Here is a 19517-nt window from a genome sequence, read left to right as displayed (position 1 = left end):
GATTGGTGTTTATCCATAGTTTTATCAATCTTTAGAATTAACAATTCTTGTTTAAGATGATCATTATCATGTTTAATAGTTTTAACATCATTTTTTAATTGAATTATTTCTCGTTTATTAGTTTTTATTTCATGTTGAAGGTCATTAACAGTTACCTCTTTTAATTTATTTTTATTAAATCTTTTCAGAGTTTCTTCAAAACTTATCGTAGAATTAGATCTTTTAACCTTATCTTCTTTTGTTAAGTTTTTCAAAAACTTGTCAAGATAATCTTTCTGTAAATTAGAGTCTTCAATTTTACTTATCATTGTTAATAGTAAATCATCATTTTCTTTATTTTTGGTTAACATTTTAACATATTTAATCACATTACAACAAGAACCCCTACAGCCAAGTTTAATATTAGGAGATTTAGAAACATCACTACTGGAGTGATAATCAGAATCAGATGAGGAGGAAAAATCCTATTCAAAGGAATCAGTTGAAGCAGTAGATTCAAGAATATGAAATAGTTCATTTTGATCATTATTGTTAATGTTTAACATATTCAACTTATTTTTCAACTTACCAAGCTTCTGGTTACAGTCTTTACTGAAATGGCCAAATTTGCCATAGTTAAAGCATTTACCTTTACCTGATCTCTGTTTATCATGTTTTCGAAAAGCAAATTTGTTTTTTGCATAAAAATCATTGGGTTTAATAAAGTGGGTTCTTTATATTTTATGCTTTTTATGGGAATAACTTTTGTAAACCTTATCATTTTTACTTTTTCCTTTTTGCTTGGAAGGGGCAATAGGAGGTAAACCATATTATTCACAGAAATTACCCATTTCATATTTAGCTTTCTTTTTATCTTGTAACTGTTGTTTTAACCATTTTTCATCATTGCACATATTAATTCTAAGTTTTTTAATAGTGCTGAAAATATCACCATAAGTTAAATTATCAAAATCAATAAAATCATTTTTACCAATTAATTCATTTTTTACCTTATGAGCAAAGATAGGAGGTAGTCCGTCAATAAACCTCTCTTTCCAATAAGGCTTCGTAGAGTCTTTTCTGAGCGTGACTCTAGAAGTAAACACATCTTGGTACCATCTGTTATTAGACATAGTAGGACATCTCAAATTATTCAAATAATCAGAAATTCGAGACGAAATATTAGATGGAGTATCAACAAAATGTTTAAGAATGGTGTAAACCAAAGTATTGACACCATCAGGAACACCACGATTAATATTTTCATAAAAAATAGGCATACCATCAGTATCTCTTTTAATAGCATGTTTAATAGATTCTCTGGATTCTTCTATGAGATGTGAATCCCATCATCCTCGAAGAGAACCAGTAAAACCAGATGCAAGCAAATCAACAATATCAAGATAATCAAGATTGTCATGGTTATTTATATATGCGATACCAACCATAGACATGTGAGCCATTTTGTTAATGATTTATTGTTCAGACAAACCATCAATATTCCATTCATAAAGTTTATCAGCAGAAACAGAAAATTGAGTTTGAGAAGATCTTTCTTCAAACTGTACATCAGGAGGAGTAGGTTTAGAATACTAATTTTTTGTAAAAGACGTGGGATTGGGTTTTCCAACAAATCTTTTAATTTCTGGTAAACTTAAACCATCATCAAAAGCATTTTTTAAAGAATCAGAAGATAATGAGTTAGAATTTGTGTCTTCATCAGAAGCAATTTCTTTCTCATTTCTTGAAATAACACAAGCAGCACTTCTAGAAGTAGAAGTTTGCTCGGTTTTAACTTTTAAATCGGCAAGCATTTTTTCAATCTTTTCAACAGTTGATCCTTGAGAGTTAACTAAATCAAGAGCTTTACTCTGAGAAGTTTTAAAATCAATATTTTTTTCTTTGACTAGGTAAATTAATCAAAGGTTTCTCAGGTTTTGAAACAGCAGTTTTTTCAACAATTTTTTCTTTAATACGGTCAAACTGTTGACCAATAATATGCAAAGATTCATTAGCAAAATTGTTTTGTTCAATAATGGCAAAAAAAAGAGTTTTATCATCAGCAATTTTGAAAGAGGAGGCTTTCACCTCAGTGCTTTCTTTATCATTTTTACAAGTAATCAAAACAGCTTCAAGGGGTGGATGACTAGATTTAACAATAGTTTTATCAGGTTTAACAAAGGCAGATTTTTTTATTACGTTCAAATAATTGGTATGAACCTCATTTTTTGAAACATAATAATTCTTAAGATAATAATAATAAAAAAAAAATGTTGTTTTAACAAATTCATTTTTTCTCTTCATTTCCTTTTGATTCTGTCTTTCTCAAACTAAGCAAAAGTATTTTGGTAATACTTTCTTTTATCACGGTTTGCTTTAGAAAAGAATTCATTACTTAAAGCAACCATATCAATTTGAAAAGCAGGGATTTTAGAATCCATATCTATCAAATTTATCACACGCAAATGATTGTAGTAAATAGGAGGTGTTTCAATAGGTGGAAAATCAGATCCAGAAGGAGTATCAGATTTTGCATCTTCTTATTCTTCTTCTTCTTGATCATTTTTTTAGGGAAATTCAGATTTAGTTGAATAATAAGTATTGCTAACTTGGGAATTGTCGCTAGCAACTCCTTTTAGCTTTAAATCACGTGGTTCAAAATTCTTTTTCAAAAATTCATCAACATCAGAATTTCTCTTAACAAAACTTTCAGATCCAGCAAAGGACTTTCTTCCTTCATTGATTCTTAAAGTATTGTTAGTAGGAAAACATTTGGTATCATCAAAAAAATATTTTAACGGTTTCATCAGTATATTGTGCAATTTTAGTAAGATCAAGTTCATCAAAAACAGGTTTAACAAGTGGTGCAACTTGTTCCAAAGTCCATTCTTTGGGAAGAGTAATATCTTGCCATTGAATCATTTTAGGGACTTGAATCTTAGCATCAGGGGTGGAACATTGAATCAACATAGTTTTTCTAGTAGGATCACGTCCTCTAGACCTAGGAGCTAGCTGGGAATCAAGCAATCTAAAGGAAATCCTTTTTTGAATTTTAGCATCCGCAAGACATTCTTTGGTGAAGATATTCTTTTCACTAGAGTTTTTGTCATTATGCAAGTCAACAAGAAAGATATCAATATTGCCGGGGTAACTATCATTTATCAAGATTTTGTGACAATTAGCAATTATTGTTGGCAACAAATTAGCAGAGAGTGTTCCACCAGTTTTCTTAGAGCGATCTTTTTGTTTAATGAAGCTAAGATGTTTATTAACATTATCAATATGAGTTTCACACTTTGAACAAAATTTGAATTTTACTTTCTGTCCAAAAGGATCAGTAGTAATTCCATCATCTTCAATAAGAAAAGGGTACAAAGAATTAATAAAAGGCAAACCAAGAATCACTTTATCAGTCATGTTTTCGAGAAGTACAGAGGGGATCGTAAAGCAAACATTATCATGGTAAACATGAGCATTTTTTAATTCATATTTGAATTTCATTTTAGTTCCATTAGCAGAAACTAATCTTTCAGTAGATTTTTCAAAATATTTAGAAGGAATCAATCCTTCTTGAATATATATATATATATATATATATATATATATATATATATATATATATATATATATATATATATATATATTACAATGTAAGTACAAGTTGGTTATTGTCACAATGAATCTTTTATTGTAAGGTGCAAAGTAATAGTTGTGCTCATTTAGATGGGACCATTAACCATATGAATTTTTAATTGTGAGGTGCAAAGTAATTGTTGTAGTAACATAGAGTTTTTGGCTTAAGACATAATGGTAAGAGCAGGCTTTTCTTTGTATACCTTGTTTTGGTAAGTGCAATTACACGCCATCGTCTAATCTAATACACATCACATTAATCCTAGTTCCATGTGTTTTAATTTGTATGTTGTAAGTTGATCCTGGACTATTGTGTTTTGAAGTTTTTCTAATAAATTTTGCCTATTATTATGCAACCATAACAAAAAATAATAAATATTTTTTTATAAAAAAACCTGACCTCTAAATGTGTGTTTTGATTTGGAAGCTAGGCAAGGAAGTGACTAACCAATAGAAAAACTCTCTAACGTCTAAGAAAGATTTGAGTAGGTTATTGGAGAATGGAAAAGTGTTGTGGCATCAACGTTCAAGTGTCCATGTAAACACAAAATTTCAAGTTTGAAAATCATACAATTGAAAATGCTTCACAAATATAATTTTGTATTTATTGATTAAATGAGTATAATTCTTGGTGATTGATTATTTTACACTACCAATGATAAGGGGGGAAGGGGGGGTACCAAAAGGTCATAGTACTTTTTCTAGGAGAATTTTTGTCAAGGTAATCCATTATCCTCCTATTTGTTTCTATTGTGATTTTTTTAATTACTTTAATTAGGAAGGCATACATTAATGTTGGGGCATCTATAGCAGATTGCAATATATCATAATGGACCACAATTATCACATTTGATCTTTGCAGATGATAGTCTCACCTTTTCCAGATCCACTGTTAAAGATTGTAAGCACTTATTGGATATTTTTCAAATTTATGAACATACTTCTAGACATTCTCCAAATTTTACAATATTTGTCTAAATTTTCAAAAATTATTCAAAGTAATGTACAATGCTCCTAAATTAAGAGAAAGCAAATATAGGAACAAAATCTCTCATCAATGAGGTAAGAAAAGCTTAAATGCATCATAGGCTCATGTCCTGCCTAAAATTACACATATGCTTGGAATATAGTGGGTCTTTACCATATAGTCAATGGCAATGGACTGCTTCAATGCTTTGTAGTGTTTAGTGTTTAGTGTTAGCGGGACTTAACCCTACCGGATCTTAGAAGCATTCATATCAACTCTCACGATTCTTTTTTTGTCTATTTTATTACTAGAATTTCATTTTTAAACTTTACATTCTTATTTTTCAAAACATTCTACATCAAATTATTTATTTTACACTACATTTCATTAAAATATTTAATTATTTCTCTTTTCTTACACACAATAACCACCACCCATTCTCTTCTTTTATCATCAATATACATTAAGAAATAATAATAAAAAAATACAAAATAAATAGTACTAGTATAAATTTGTACGGTTACTATAGAAAATTTGTAAATTTACAAAATTATACACTAATTTATGTGAGCCATTTTTAGGCAAAACTGTGTAAATTTTTCGCTTTTTTTTGCTCTAAAAGAAGATCTTTACAGTGGTGCTATATTTATAATCTCACTCACTTAAAATTTATAATAAAAAAAAAAAAAACAAAAACAAAAAAGAAGAAGTATGCACGCATGTATATTTGCCGGTAACTGACTTAAAGACATGTTTCTAATTATAATGGGCAGTGTGTGTATGCACTATGCACGGAGTCTGAGCAACAAAAACTGCCCATACCCTATGTGGCCAAAGAAGAAAAGGTACATAAATTTAAATCCTGAATGATTAGTGTTATTATTCTTTTCAACATTGACAGATAGTTCCAATGATAAATTTTTATTATCTGTTTGTTTTTTTGCTTTTCTAAATATTTTAGTTTCAAATTTTTAATTAGGGAATTTTCAATAAAAATTCCATTTAAAAATAAAGTGCATAAAAAAAAATCATCTAAATATTAATTTTTAACCATATCATGGCACCTCATTTTGGCACATTCCAATCTCTAAGCCCAAGACCAAAAATTAAAACACACACACACACAATTCCAACACTTCAATCAACAAAAATGTCGGATCATAATCTATTTTCCCTTGTATTCAAACAATCAAATAGAATTTATTAAAAAAAATAATTAAAAATTATAGAGTTAATGCTCCTTCATAACTAATTAATTTCTAGAATAATAATGGCACAGTCATGCTAGCGTTTGGAAAATTCTTAAATACACTATAGGGAAATTGTGCTCTTTTTTCTCAGATTCATGGTGCATCATACTATGAATTTAATAAGTGGATCCTACCATGAATGTAAGAGAAAGAAACACCATTCTTCATGCTCCTTGAATACCTAAGAATTAAGGGATTGACTTAGTGATTCATAAGGCCTCATAATATTCATAGAATTCTGAGTTCGAAATCTCTTGTCAGCATCTTTGGGCAACTCTCAAAAGCTTCTTCGTAATAACTTTTCCCCTAATAATTGCTCTTTTATCATTAGACGAAGACGTTTTTGGTGTAGACAGGAATTGAACTCTAGATCTCTATTTGACGACAAAAGATTTTACCAATTGAGTTAATTAGAACCCACAATTTATTGTAATGCGTGAAATGGGGGATTACACGTTCCCAAGAGAATAGTCAAATACTAAAAAGGTCCGGATACCTTCATTTGTCAAAAATGATTTTTTTTCCCGAACTGTCAATCAATTATTATGGTACTTACTGCCAAAAACATGTTTTAAAGGTTGAATCTTATTGTTGAAATGATTATAAAGTTGTAGAGCTATACAGTTACCTTTGATATATTAAGTTTACAATTGATCTATTGTCCGTAACGGTTGAACCAACACATATCAAAGGTAAATTCGAGGCCATATGAAACGTAAATGAATTCTTTTTAAAAATATTGATTAGGATCTCGATTGGATTTATGTTTTCACTCCCAAATCCGACATTATTAAAATTTTAGTTTTTTCAAACCAAAATTCCAATTGCGTCTAACCTAATTTTAGAGTAAATACCATATTTTTTATTATTTATATTTTCTAACGGTAATGAAGTGGTCATATCCTGGATATATGATTTCATAGTTTGAATAATGATCATCTTGTTTTAGGATAAGAGAGATGCCATTTTATTAAGGTGAAAATGGGCAAATGCCCATTTTACACAAAAAAAAAGGGCAAATGCCCCCTTTCCCAAACTAATTAGGGAAATGCCCTATTTTAAAACTCGATTTTCTCAAAATCGGGTTTCAAAAAAAAAAAAAATTGGAGCTCTATAGCGACGTTTTAAGGAGCCTATAATGACATTTTAAGGACATATAACAGCGTTTTGTAACTCGAGCTCCATGAAATCGAGTTACATACAAGTTTTTTTTTTTTTTTTACCTATAACTCGACTTCATGGAGCTCGAGATACAAAACGCTGTTATAGGTCCTTAGAAACGTCACTATAGGCTCCTTAAAATGTCGCTATAGGGCTTAAATCGATTTTGAGAAAATCGAGTTTCAAAAGAGGGATATTTTCCTAATTAATTTGGGAAAGAGGGCAAAATGCTGGATTGTTTTTTTGAAAAGGGCAAAAGCCCATTTTCTCCTTTTATTAATGGACAATAAATTTTCTTGCCTTCAATTTGTCTCATGAATTCTAGTTGGGTGAGGTTTGGATCCAGTGTCCAGTTGCAGTAGACCTGTTAAGATTATAACACGTGTCCATTTTTAAACACATGTCATCATCTTAACGGGTCTAGTGCACCTCACTCATTCTAGTTTTACCTTTTTGATAAAAGTAATATCAACTCAATTAATCATCTTGTTTAAGCAAACACATATGTAAATTATTTTCGGGGGTGGGGGGTGGGGGAGGAAGAATGCATATGTAAAGATGATAGTTCTTGGAATTTCATTTTTAATAGTTGTAATATATTAAATTTAGATTTCCCCATAATGCTATCAAGAGTCAAAACTCAAGTCAAGGGTCCTTGCTATTTGTGTTAATGTTATTCGTTAACTCGATTCATCTATCCAATTTCTATATACTTGTATATTTGTTTCACATTAATTTAAATTTATGATATTGTTATTTTTAATTTTGTGCTACATCCATTTATCCACAACTCAATTCTCTGTCTCTTTCTCCAATCCTTATGCATCACGATTTTCAACATGGTGTCAATTTCCTCCTTCAGTGTCCTCTTTACATGAAGGCCTTTGTTCATTTTAGACCCACATTGTTTGTGACCGTGTTCTCTCTTGGCGGATTTAGCTTAGGCTTTATAATATATACCCCATTCAATGGACCATCCTTGGGACCACTAGTTCTTTCATCTCATCAAGGGCCATTCTAGCCCCATTACTTGGCATTTTTCTCAACCCAAGAGGGCCGGGCTATTCTCACGCCCAAGCACTGCTCTTGTGCTTCTCTGCTTTTAGGACCCAAGTATTTTGGGATTTGCTTATTGACTCATATATCAAATTATTTAATGACCTAATTAAATCAAATCTTCCAACATGAACATATCAACGGAACAGCCCAGGGCACAGATAGATCTATCAGAAAAGGATACAAGACATTCTAGCCCAGAGATACATACATACATATATATATATATATATAGGAATTGTCAGCAGGGATTCCTAAACAAGGAAGGGTTTTGACATATTGTTTGATATGCTGGACCACTGTAGTATGAGCTGGAGTCCAAGGGGATGGGTTGGTTCGAAGTCTATCAAAAAGGAGTTTGCATTGTTGCCTGAGATTTTGATAGAAATCTGAGATGTAATTGAGAGAGCCTAGAAATCTCTGAAGCTGGGTTTTATCTAGGATTTCATTTGGAAACTTATCTGCAAACTGGATGGCTCTGTCTATAGGTTTGATAACACCATGATGAATCTCAAATCCTAAGAAACGAACTCTAGTTTGGAAAAGTTTGATCTTGGGAGCTGAAACAACAAGACCATTGAGTTTGATGGTATGGAGGAATGCTCTTAAGTGCTTCTGATGCTGTTCCAAAGATTCTGAAAAAATGAGTACAACATCAATGTACACAATGGCATGACTGGAGAATGGATTAAAAATCTCATTCATGATATTTTGGAATTCAGAATGTGCATTTTTGAGACCGAAGGGCATCACATTCCACTCATAATGACCAAAGGGTGTGGTAAAGGCTGTTTTATATCTATCAGGCTCTCTGATTTGTATTTGCCAAAATCCACTCTTCATATCAAACTTGCTGAAAACAACTGCTTTGCTAAGCCTGTTGACTAAGTCTTTTTTGTTGGGAATTGGGTACCTTACCCATTCTAAGACTTTGTTGAGGGGCTTGTAATTGATAACTAATCTAGGGACACCTCTTTCTATCTCAGCATTTTTCTGGACATAAAAGGCTGGACAAGACCATGGTGATCTAGATTTTCTGATGATTCCTTTCTTAAGGAGGTCCTCTATCTCAGTTCTACAAGTAATCATGAGTTCTTGATTCATCTGGATAGGTCGAGCTTTGGTAGGGATATCTTTTTCATTGAAATCTTTGACATATGGGAGAGCTACCTCGTGTCTCTTTCTATGCCAAAAAGCTGTGGGTAGATCAGAGCAGACTTCCCGCCTAAGTTTTTCCTCAAACTTTCTGATCTCTTCTTGGAGGGTTTTACAAGCTAGTTGGTCCTCAACTTTCTTGTACCTAATTTCCTCCTGAAGGTACTTAAGATGTATGGACTTGGCACTAATCAGGTCTAAGGTTTTGGAGATGATGCCAGATTGGATGGTGCTAATGTTTCTGGGCACTGGTTCATTAATAAACCTAAACTTGATGGTTTGGCCAAAGGGTTGGGTAGTGATTCCTTTACTATCTATTGTGAAAGGGTAAAGGATGCAAAGGAAGGGATTTCCTAAGATGACCTTGTCTGTCATGTTTTTGACAAGAACGAATGTGGTTTTGAAACACATGTTATCTTGGCAAACATGGGCTTTAGGAAGTTTGAATTCAATCTGCATTTTTCCGCCACTAGCGGATGTCAATCGTTCCCTAGACCTTTTAAAGTACTTGGAGGGAATGATACCTTCTTGAATGCAGTTGAGATCAGCTCCTGAATCAATTAAGGCTATGACCTCGAATTCAAAATCTTTGCTAATGACAATCCTGACTTTGGAATGCCATTTATGGAAGTTAATCCTAGTGATAGCATCTAAGAGCAATTCTTTGCTGGGTCTATAGACGAGATCAGCTGTAGGGTTAACTACATGACCAACTTCATCATCAGAAGGACTTTCCTCATTGCCTCGATGAGAAGTACTTTCTAAGGGTTGAGTTTCCTGAAGGACTTTAAGATTCTGTTTTAAGGTTCTGATTTCACACCTGGTTTCCCTGGTTTCTCCTTGAAGGTCGTTGATCTTAACTTCCTTCTTGGACAGGACAAACTTATTGTGAGATTGGTCTAAACCTACCTTGAGTTGATGGTTGCTGGGTTCAGGTTTACTTGGTTCCTGTACCGAAGGTTGTTGGGTTTGGCTAGGCTCCTGAGGCTTGATATTGTGGTCACCTATTTTTAGGTGAGAGGTCCTGGAGCTACAATCTTTCTTGAGATGGTCACGCTTGCCGCAACCATAACATTTTCCGGGCTTAGGAGGGACAGGTTTCTTAAGTCTTTTGTAAGATTTGGAAATAGGCCGATGGGTTTTGCTAGCACGCTTATCAAGTCTATTCATCCTTAGATGTTTCCATTTGGCTTCTAGGGGTTCATCATCTGTGTCAGAGGAGGAACTGCTAGAGGTCGTATGGATTTTCAACACCTTAAGCTGACTAGTAGATTTTGGTGAGGGAGTGGCTAGTTTATTTTTTGCTAATTCTTCAAGCTTCTGGGCCACAATTTCTAAGGCTGTTTTGTTCTTAGGAGACTTGACTAGGGGCTGCTTAAGAGTTGGATTGCTAACCATCTCCTTAGTTGGGTTGGGCTCATCTGAAATCCAGGTTCTGGTAGAGACACAAAACTGCTTGTGCTGGTCAAAATACCTTTCGAAGTATATGAAAAAGGGGACATTACGGGATATTTCCCTCATGAATGCCGTCCATGATTCAAATACTTTTTCTTTTTGATCTCTGGTATAATTGGCTTTGTAGGCTTCTCTTTTAGTCCTGTTTTCTTCAGAACTAAATTCCTTACCTAATTCTTCTAGGTCAGGAACGAAATCTCTATTTAACACCAAAATGTTCAGAGATTCCTCTTGCTGATCTGGAGGCTGTTCCATATCAGTTCCAGATGGGGATGGAGGGGATTGCTCACGATCGTCTTCCTCATTGACAATCGAGTCCTGTTTGGCTGTGTAGCAAGGTGTGGTGAGTTGGGAATCGGTTCTAACTCCCTGAAGTTGAACACCTAAATCTCTCCTAGACGTAGGGAATGGTGATCTTAGAGGTCTAGTTGAGCTACACTGGGATGCAGATCTATCTCTAAGGTAGATAGGTGACTGCCTACTGGGCTGATGTAGATCATTTGGGGATCTAAACCGGGATGTGTCCAGAGGTTGCCTACACTCATAGTCTAGAGGAGTGCTAAGCCTAGATCTGTCGAAACTTAACCTAACCGTGCTGTCGGCTAGTTGTTGGACAAATTCTAGATCTGGATTCTGAGCTGGGTTTTGGATCTGTAGAGTATGATTCTCATTCTCTAAAGTCCAATTGGCTGGGAAAGTGATTTCAGACCATTTAAGGGTTCTAGGAATCCTAATTTTAGCGCTAGGGTCCGTGGTCTGGATGAGGGTTCCATGGGTCTTGATATTAAGGGTGAGGGCTTTGATAACTGTTTTGTCATGGAGATAGATTGAAAAATCTGGGAAACAGTTAAAATGGATGGGTCCGTTGCTAAGACTGGTTTCTATGGTTCCTAGGAGGCTATCGTCAAATCTAATGCGACGAGCATCTCTAAGGGCCATGAGGATTGAGCTGTTCAAACCTCTTATGGTGAGTGGTTTCACTCCAACTTGGACTAATCCTATGTGTAGGAAGTTATGTCCTTTGTCTTTATGATTCTGGATAGCTGGAGGGGATAACAAGTAGCACGTTTCGTACTCCTTGTTGATTCCATAGACTTGTTCTATGGTCTTGACATGGTAGTCTGTTCTGAAAGCTGTTTTCAAAGACCATGAAGACTTATAGAATTGGCTGGTGGCTACTTTTGGGATATTCCAATCTCCTATGTCTAGATCTAGATCGGATAGCTCATAAGACTCCGAATTAATTGCTCCTACGTCTGCTGGGATGTCTGGAATAGATGTGGGTTGAGAACATCTACTACTGGTGGAAGAGTAACTTCTAAACAACCTATTCATGATTCTGGGGTTATAAGTTTAAATCAACAATCACAACCTAGTCACCTTTATCTTCAAATTTCTGGATCTAACCTTTAGATCTGAAGCAAAAGTACAACTATGGGATAGACACCTGATCTGTGAACTCCTACCTACCGGACTCTCCTCCAATAATGGGGACCACCCTTACACGCCTTCTCTCGGCTTCACACGGGCTGACCAAACCAAACTTAGGAAGATTTTCGGTCGTCTTAGGGCTTGGAGATCCACACAGATTTCGGTAACAAATCTCACAGGTATAAATCTGCAACAAACTTTAGGGCTAAACACAAAAATGGGAAGAATAGGGATAATAGGGAAGCAAAGGTTAATCTGAACAAATAATCACAGAATAACGAATAAAGTGGTTAGAAGGAGGCTCAGCCTACCATTTGCAGATGTAATAGAAAATGATGAAATAATAGCAGACGAAGAAATAAATAAAAGGGAACGGAAGAGTTATCAAGAAATAGATGTAAAACAAAATATGGGGTATGGGAGATATATCCATGAAAATAATTCAAAATAATTATAATGCCAAAATAATCTGGATAACTATGGCGGCAGTGTCGACCAACTTGATTAAACTATAAACAGTAACTTACAATCCGACCGGGCCAAACTTGGCTCTGATACCCTCCAAAGATTTCAATGAAAAAGATATCCCTACCAAAGCTCGACCTATCCAGATGAATCAAGAACTCATGATTACTTGTAGAACTGAGATAGAGGACCTCCTTAAGAAAGGAATCATCAGAAAATCTAGATCACCATGGTCTTGTCCAGCCTTTTATGTCCAGAAAAATGCTGAGATAAAAAGAGGTGTCCCTAGATTAGTTATCAATTACAAGCCCCTCAACAAAGTCTTAGAATGGGTAAGGTACCCAATTCCCAACAAAAAAGACTTAGTCAACAGGCTTAGCAAAACAGTTGTTTTCAGCAAGTTTGATATGAAGAGTGGATTTTGGTAAATACAAATCAGAGAGCCTGATAGATATAAAACAGCCTTTACCACACCCTTTGGTCATTATGAGTGGAATGTGATGCCCTTCGGTCTCAAAAATGCACCTTCTGAATTCCAAAATATCATGAATGAGATTTTTAATCCATTCTCCAGTCATGCCATTGTGTACATTGATGATGTACTCATTTTTTCAGAATCTTTGGAACAGCATCAGAAGCACTTAAGAGCATTCCTCCATACCATCAAACTCAATGGTCTTGTTGTTTCAGCTCCCAAGATCAAACTTTTCCAAACTAGAGTTCGTTTCTTAGGATTTGAGATTCATCATGGTGTTATCAAACCTATAGACAGAGCCATCCAGTTTGCAGATAAGTTTCTAGATGAAATCCTAGATAAAACCCAGCTTCAGAGATTTCTAGGCTCTCTCAATTACATCTCAGATTTCTATCAAAATCTCAGGCAACAATGCAAACTCCTTTTTGATAGACTTCGAACCAACCCATCCCCTTGGACTCCAGCTCATACTACAGTGGTCCAGCATATCAAACAATATGTCAAAACCCTTCCTTGTTTAGGAATCCCTGCTGACAATTCCTTCAAGATTGTCCAGACCGATGCCTCAAACATAGGTTACGGTGGCATTCTCCTCCAGCGTACTAGTCCCAATTCTCCTGAACAGATAGTCTGTTTCCATTCGGGAATTTGGACTTCCACTCAGATTAATTATAGTACTATCAAAAAAGAAATACTATCTATAGTACTATGCATTTCAAAATTTCAAAGTGATCTTTTAAATCAAAATTTTTTAATTAGGATTGATTGTAAATCTGCAAAACATGTTTTAATGAGAAGACTTGGAAATGGATGCTTTTGTTCATATACTCTGAGACTGCTTCCAAAGTATCCTTCCCATCTAGCCTGTACAAAGATGTCATCAGTATCATCTGAATTGGTTGGATTAGGAGTAGTAGTGGTAACCAATATCTTGAAATGTTCAAACCATTGGTCAAATGATTCAAACATTGCCTTGGATCCTAAAATACTGGTTTGTATTTTAGGAGGCAAGTTAGCAATAGCACTTCTTAGCCTATCTTGTGTCTTAAGACTTAGCTTGGCATAATCAGTACTCATGATTGTCTTTGTATCCATTGAATGGATATCCTCTTTGCCAAAAAGTTGACTTATAAGAGCTTCATTTCTTGTTTCAAGATTAACCAAGTGAAGTTCTAATGCTTTGAGGGTTTTTTGGAAGAGGGTAGAGTGTTTGATGGTATAAGCTGCTTGGAGATTATCAAGGATAAATTTAATGGGGTTTGGTAGGTTTTCATATGCTCCATCTTTAAATTGTAATTTCTTGGTTAAAACCTCCTGCAAAACAGCAACCATATCACCACTGAAATATGTCACCTCTGCCGGGACATAGTCCTGAAGGGATCGTGATCCTTTTTGTTTTACCCTAGAGGATGCACCTTCATGCAGTACAAAAGACCTTCTTGCTGGAAGCCTTTTGTGCAGGTGTTTTCCCCTTATTCTTCTTCTTTGCTGAAGAAGCCATTGTCCACTGGTTAGTGGTAGTACCTTTGTATATTTGTTCTCTGACCTGCCAAATCTAGGTAGTTAATGCAGGATAATTTGTAAATAAAAAATCCTTGTTAGAAAAAATATGTTTATAATGGATGCATGAAATGGAGGTCTTGATATTTCTGAAAAGACTGTCTTGAATGACATATAGAAGAGCTCCGTGTCTCTTTCTACGCCAAAAAGCTGTGGGTAGATTAGAGCAGACTTCCTGCTTAAGTTTTTCCTTAATCTTTCTGATCTTTGCTTGGATGTTTTTACAAGTTAGTTGTTTCTCAACTCTCTTGTCTCTCACATCATCCTGTAGGTACTTTAGATGCTGGGTTTTGGCACTAATCAGGTTTAGGGCCTTGGAGAGAGAAACTTCCTGGAGGGTGCTAATTTCTCTAGGTTTAGGGCTCTTAAGGAACTTAAACTTGACTGGCAGGCCAAAGGGGTGGGTAGTGATTCCTTCATTGTTTGTGATGAAAGGGTATAACAGACACATGAATAGGTTTCCTAAGATGACTCTTTCTGTCATGTTTTTGACAAGGACAAATGTGGTTTTGAAACATGTGTTATCCTGACACACATGAGCTTTTGGGATTTTGAATTCAATCTGCATCTTTCCGCCACTTGCGGATGTTAATCTCTATTTGGTCTTTTTGAAATACTTGGAGGGAATGATTCCTTCTTGAATGCAGACTTGGAGGGAATGATTCCTTCTTGAATGTAGTTGAGATCAGCACCTGAATTTATTAAGGTTATGACCTTAAATTCAAAATCTTTACTAATGACAATCCTGACTTTGGAATGCCATTTCTATAAGTTAATCCTGCTGATGGTATATGTTGTAGGGTTAACTGTTTCATCAGTTTCTTCATCCGAAGGGTCCTGAAATGAGGGACCTTCCTCATTGCTTTGATGAGAAGTGTTTTCCAAATGTTTTATTCTTTGATCAAGGAAATTGTGATCAACCCTAAGAATGGTTAGTTCTTACTTAAGGGTTCTAACCTTTGACTTTGTTTCCTTGATTTCTTTTTGAAGTTCATTGACTGTAACTTCCTTCTTGGATTTAGTAAACCTATTGTAGATCTTTTCTAGGTCTACTTTGGGCTACTGGATCCTTAGTTCAGGTTTACTAGTTTCCCTTACTAAGGTATCATGGAATTTGCTAAGCTTTTGAGCTTTGATGACTGGGTCTTCTATCTCTTCTATAAGATCTAGAAGAAGCTTTTCTTGCTTACTTAAGAAACTAATAGTTTTGTTCCTACAACAACTATCTTTGCATGGTATGGGTGCATCTGGGCCACTAGAGGTACTAGAGGAGACTCTAGAGGGTTCAGAGGATGACTGGTATAACTGGTGGATTTCTAGGTCATTAGAACTACTAGGAGACTCACTTTTCGAGTGGTCAAATTCTAATAGCTTAAAGATCTCATCCTTACTGGTTTGGTCATTGATAAGGGTGTTGATAAGGGATTTGGCCATTGATCGACACTCCTTCCTGAAATGACCTCTTTTTCCATAGTTAAAGCATTTTCTTGATGCTTTGGGAATGAGGTTTCCTATGGATTTTGATTTTCCTTTCTTATAGAAATTATTATCCTTGAAGTGGTTGTACTTCTGTTTTCTATAATACTTGGAGTCTGTTTTCTTCCTATGAAATTTCTTAGAGGATTCCTTTCCTCTGTATTTGGATTTCCTTTTGGAAGGGTTTACTGAGGGTAAGCCATATTGTGCATAAAAGTTCCCTACTTCATACTTGGCTTTGCTCTTGTTGGCTTGGCTTTGAATTTTCAAATCTCTGCACATCTTCATCCCTTCACTTTGGATTGTGTTAGAGATATCTCCATAGATAAGGTTGTCATAATCTATGACACCTAGGGGATTACTAAGGGTTTCTTTGACCTTTTGGCCAAAGAGTGTGGGTAAACTATTAATGAACTTCTCCTTCCAAAATGGAGAATTACAATCACTTCTATGCATGACTATGGTGGTAAAGACATCTTCATACCACCTGTAGTCGCCAAGGGTTTTACATCTAAGATTACTCAACTGGTTGTAAATCCTAGATGTGATGTTGCTAGGTTTTCCTATGAAGTGTTTCATGATCGTATAGATTAAGGTATTGACTCCATCAGGAATTCCTCGTCAAAGATGGGGGTTCCTTCCTCATCTTTTTGGATTGCATTCTTGATGTCTTCTTTTGACTCTTCTGTTAGGCAATTGCTTTACCATTGCAAAAGTTTTCATGTGAATCCTAAAACTATGAACTCTATGACCTCTGTGTGGGGACGTCCTTCATTTAGGTAGTTATTGGCTACCATGGTCATATGCTGGATCTTGTTTAGGATTTCCTGTTCTGATAAACCGTCTATCTTCCACTCATAGAGTTTACCAAAGGATACTGAGAATTAGCTACTAACATTCCTTTCCTCAAACTGGAGGTCAGGGATTCTTGGTTAGGCTGGTTGGACTTACTTTGGAGTGGTATAGCCTTTTTACTTGTAAGTCACGAAACTAATTTTCTAGTTGTCCTAATTCTTTGTCAGACTCTTGGGAGGCCTGACTAGAACTACTAGAGGTTGTGCGGGTATCTAAGACTTTGAGCTGGGGACCTTTACTGGTTGAAGTGGAAACTGGTGAAAGGGTGACTGGTTCCTTCTTCACTAGTTCTTCAAGCTTCTAGGTGACAATTTCTAAGGCTGTTTTATCCTTAGACCTGAGACTGGTTTGCCTAGTCGTAGGTAACTTGACTAAAGGCTTTTCTAGGGTTTGGATAGGTTTGCTAAGGTTTCCTGGTGGGAGGATAACCTTGTTTTCAATTCTATCTTCTATCCTATCAAGTTGTTTTCCTATAACACCTAGACACTGATTGGTGTAGTTGTTCTGCTCTATCACTTTCTTGACTGGTTTTCCCTCACTTGTGGGAAAATTGAAAGTAGAGGCAACTACATCACTTCTTTGGTGTTTAAAGGTTATGCTTTCTAAGGGTGGATGGCTAGACCAGGCAACTTCCTTAGTCCAATTTGTTTTGGTGATGACACAAGACTTTTTGTGCCATTCAAAGTGGTTCTCAAAGTATTCAAAGAAAGGGACATTGTTGGATATCTCTTTCATGAACTCTTTTTGATGATGCAAAGAAAATCAGTAGGCTGGATGCTTCGGACTTGAAAGGACTACTTGCTCTCTCGATGGCTTGAAAAAGAAAGAAAAGCGATCAAAGATGACCAGGTCACCAGCCAAGAATCCTTCGATGGCAAAGTTAGTTTTCTTTTTATCTTTTCGGAGTTTCAACTTTTTGAGAAAAGTAAAAACGTACCTTTGTTTTGCCCGAATGAGCGTTTATATAGTGTCCTAAGAACAGTTATCAAACTTGTAACCTTCCTTGGATTTGAGGAGGTGTAAGGGTTCGGGTATAACTTCCACAACCGTTTAGGAGTTGCATTTTTCTTACATAACAGTCACTGGAGGTTATACGAGTAATTTGGAGTTACTAGTACACGGGAATTTTCCCAAGTGTCAAGGGCTCGTCCAGGGTTCCTCGTCTAGAGATCCTTTAGTCGAGCATGTCATTTCTATGGAAGGTCGTCCCCCCCATGGACGACCTTATTCAGATCGAGGTGGATGAATCTTGGACGAGACAGCGGTTCTGTCACATGACCATGTTAATCTCGTCCAAGCACCTTCCTGTATGGACGAGGTTTCTAATCTTCCTGGTTTCTCCAGGACGACCTCCATGGACGATATTGGAGTTCACAAAAAATCATTCCCATCACTTTCCATTTTTCCAAAACTTCTTTCTTTTGCTCTCTAGTGTGGTTAGCTCTGTTGGCTTCTATTTTGACTCTGTTTTCTTCAAAATCAAACTCCTTTCCTAAAGCTACTAGGTCAGGGGTGAAGTCTCTTCGAATCACCATAAGCTGGAGATCTATGTGAGGATCCTGGGGATTAGGCTGAAATGGGTCTTCCATATCAGTCTTGGATAGGGATGGTGTGTTTTGACTATTGTCGTCATCTTGATAGACAACTGAGTCTTGTTTGGCTGTGTAGCAAGGTGCGCTAACCTGGGATTTGGTTTGGGCTCCTTGGAGCTTTAAACCTAAATCTCTTCTAGACTTTAGGAATGGTGCCAAAGGTCTGAATGTGCTACACTGGTATACAGGTCTATCTCTAAGAAGGATAGGTGACTGCCTAATGGGTTGGTGAAGATCTATTGGGGATCTAAACCTGGATTCATCATATTCCAAAGGTGTTCTAAACCTAGACTAGTTATAGCTAAGTCTAACAGTACCATCAGCTAACTACTGGACGAAGTCTAAGTCTAGATTCTGGGCTGGGTTTTGGATTTGTAGAGGATAATTCTCATTCTCTAGAGTCCAATTTATGGGGAAAATAACCTCAGACCATGTCATGGTTCTAGGTGCTTGAATTTTGGATCTAAGATCTTTGGTTTGGATGGGAGTGGTTTCTCCCATCTTTCTTTTGTTAAGTGCTTGGACATTCATGTTTATCCTGATGCACTTATAGTAAACTCTGTATATCAAGGCTATTTGCTGGGCTCCCTGCACCATGAGGGTTCCATGGGTCTTGATATTCAAGGTGAGGGCTTTCATGATATGCGGGTCATGCAAGCTAACTGTGAAGTTTGGGAAATAGTCAAAATGAATTGGTCCACAACTAAGACTAGTTTCAATGGTTTCTAGAAGGTTGTCATGAGACTTCATATGACGAGTGTCTCTAAGGACCATTAGGATTGAACAATTCAACCCTTCTCTGATCAAAAGTTTTACTCCGACCTAGACTAAACCTATGTGCAAATAATTGTGTCATTCTTTCCTATGCGTTAACAGGGCAGATGGTGACAGCAAGGAGTATAACAAGTAGCATGTCTCATACTCCTTGTTAATGTTGTAGACTTGTTTTATAGTTCTAACATGACAGTCTGTCTTGAAAGCTTTTTTCAAGGACCATGAAGACTTAT

The sequence above is a fragment of the Castanea sativa genome, chromosome 12 (assembly GCF_040712315.1).
Source record: "Castanea sativa cultivar Marrone di Chiusa Pesio chromosome 12, ASM4071231v1".
Taxonomy (NCBI): Eukaryota; Viridiplantae; Streptophyta; class Magnoliopsida; order Fagales; family Fagaceae; genus Castanea; species Castanea sativa.
The sequence above is the reverse complement of the archived record's forward strand: the minus strand, read 5'-3'. Positions refer to the sequence as shown.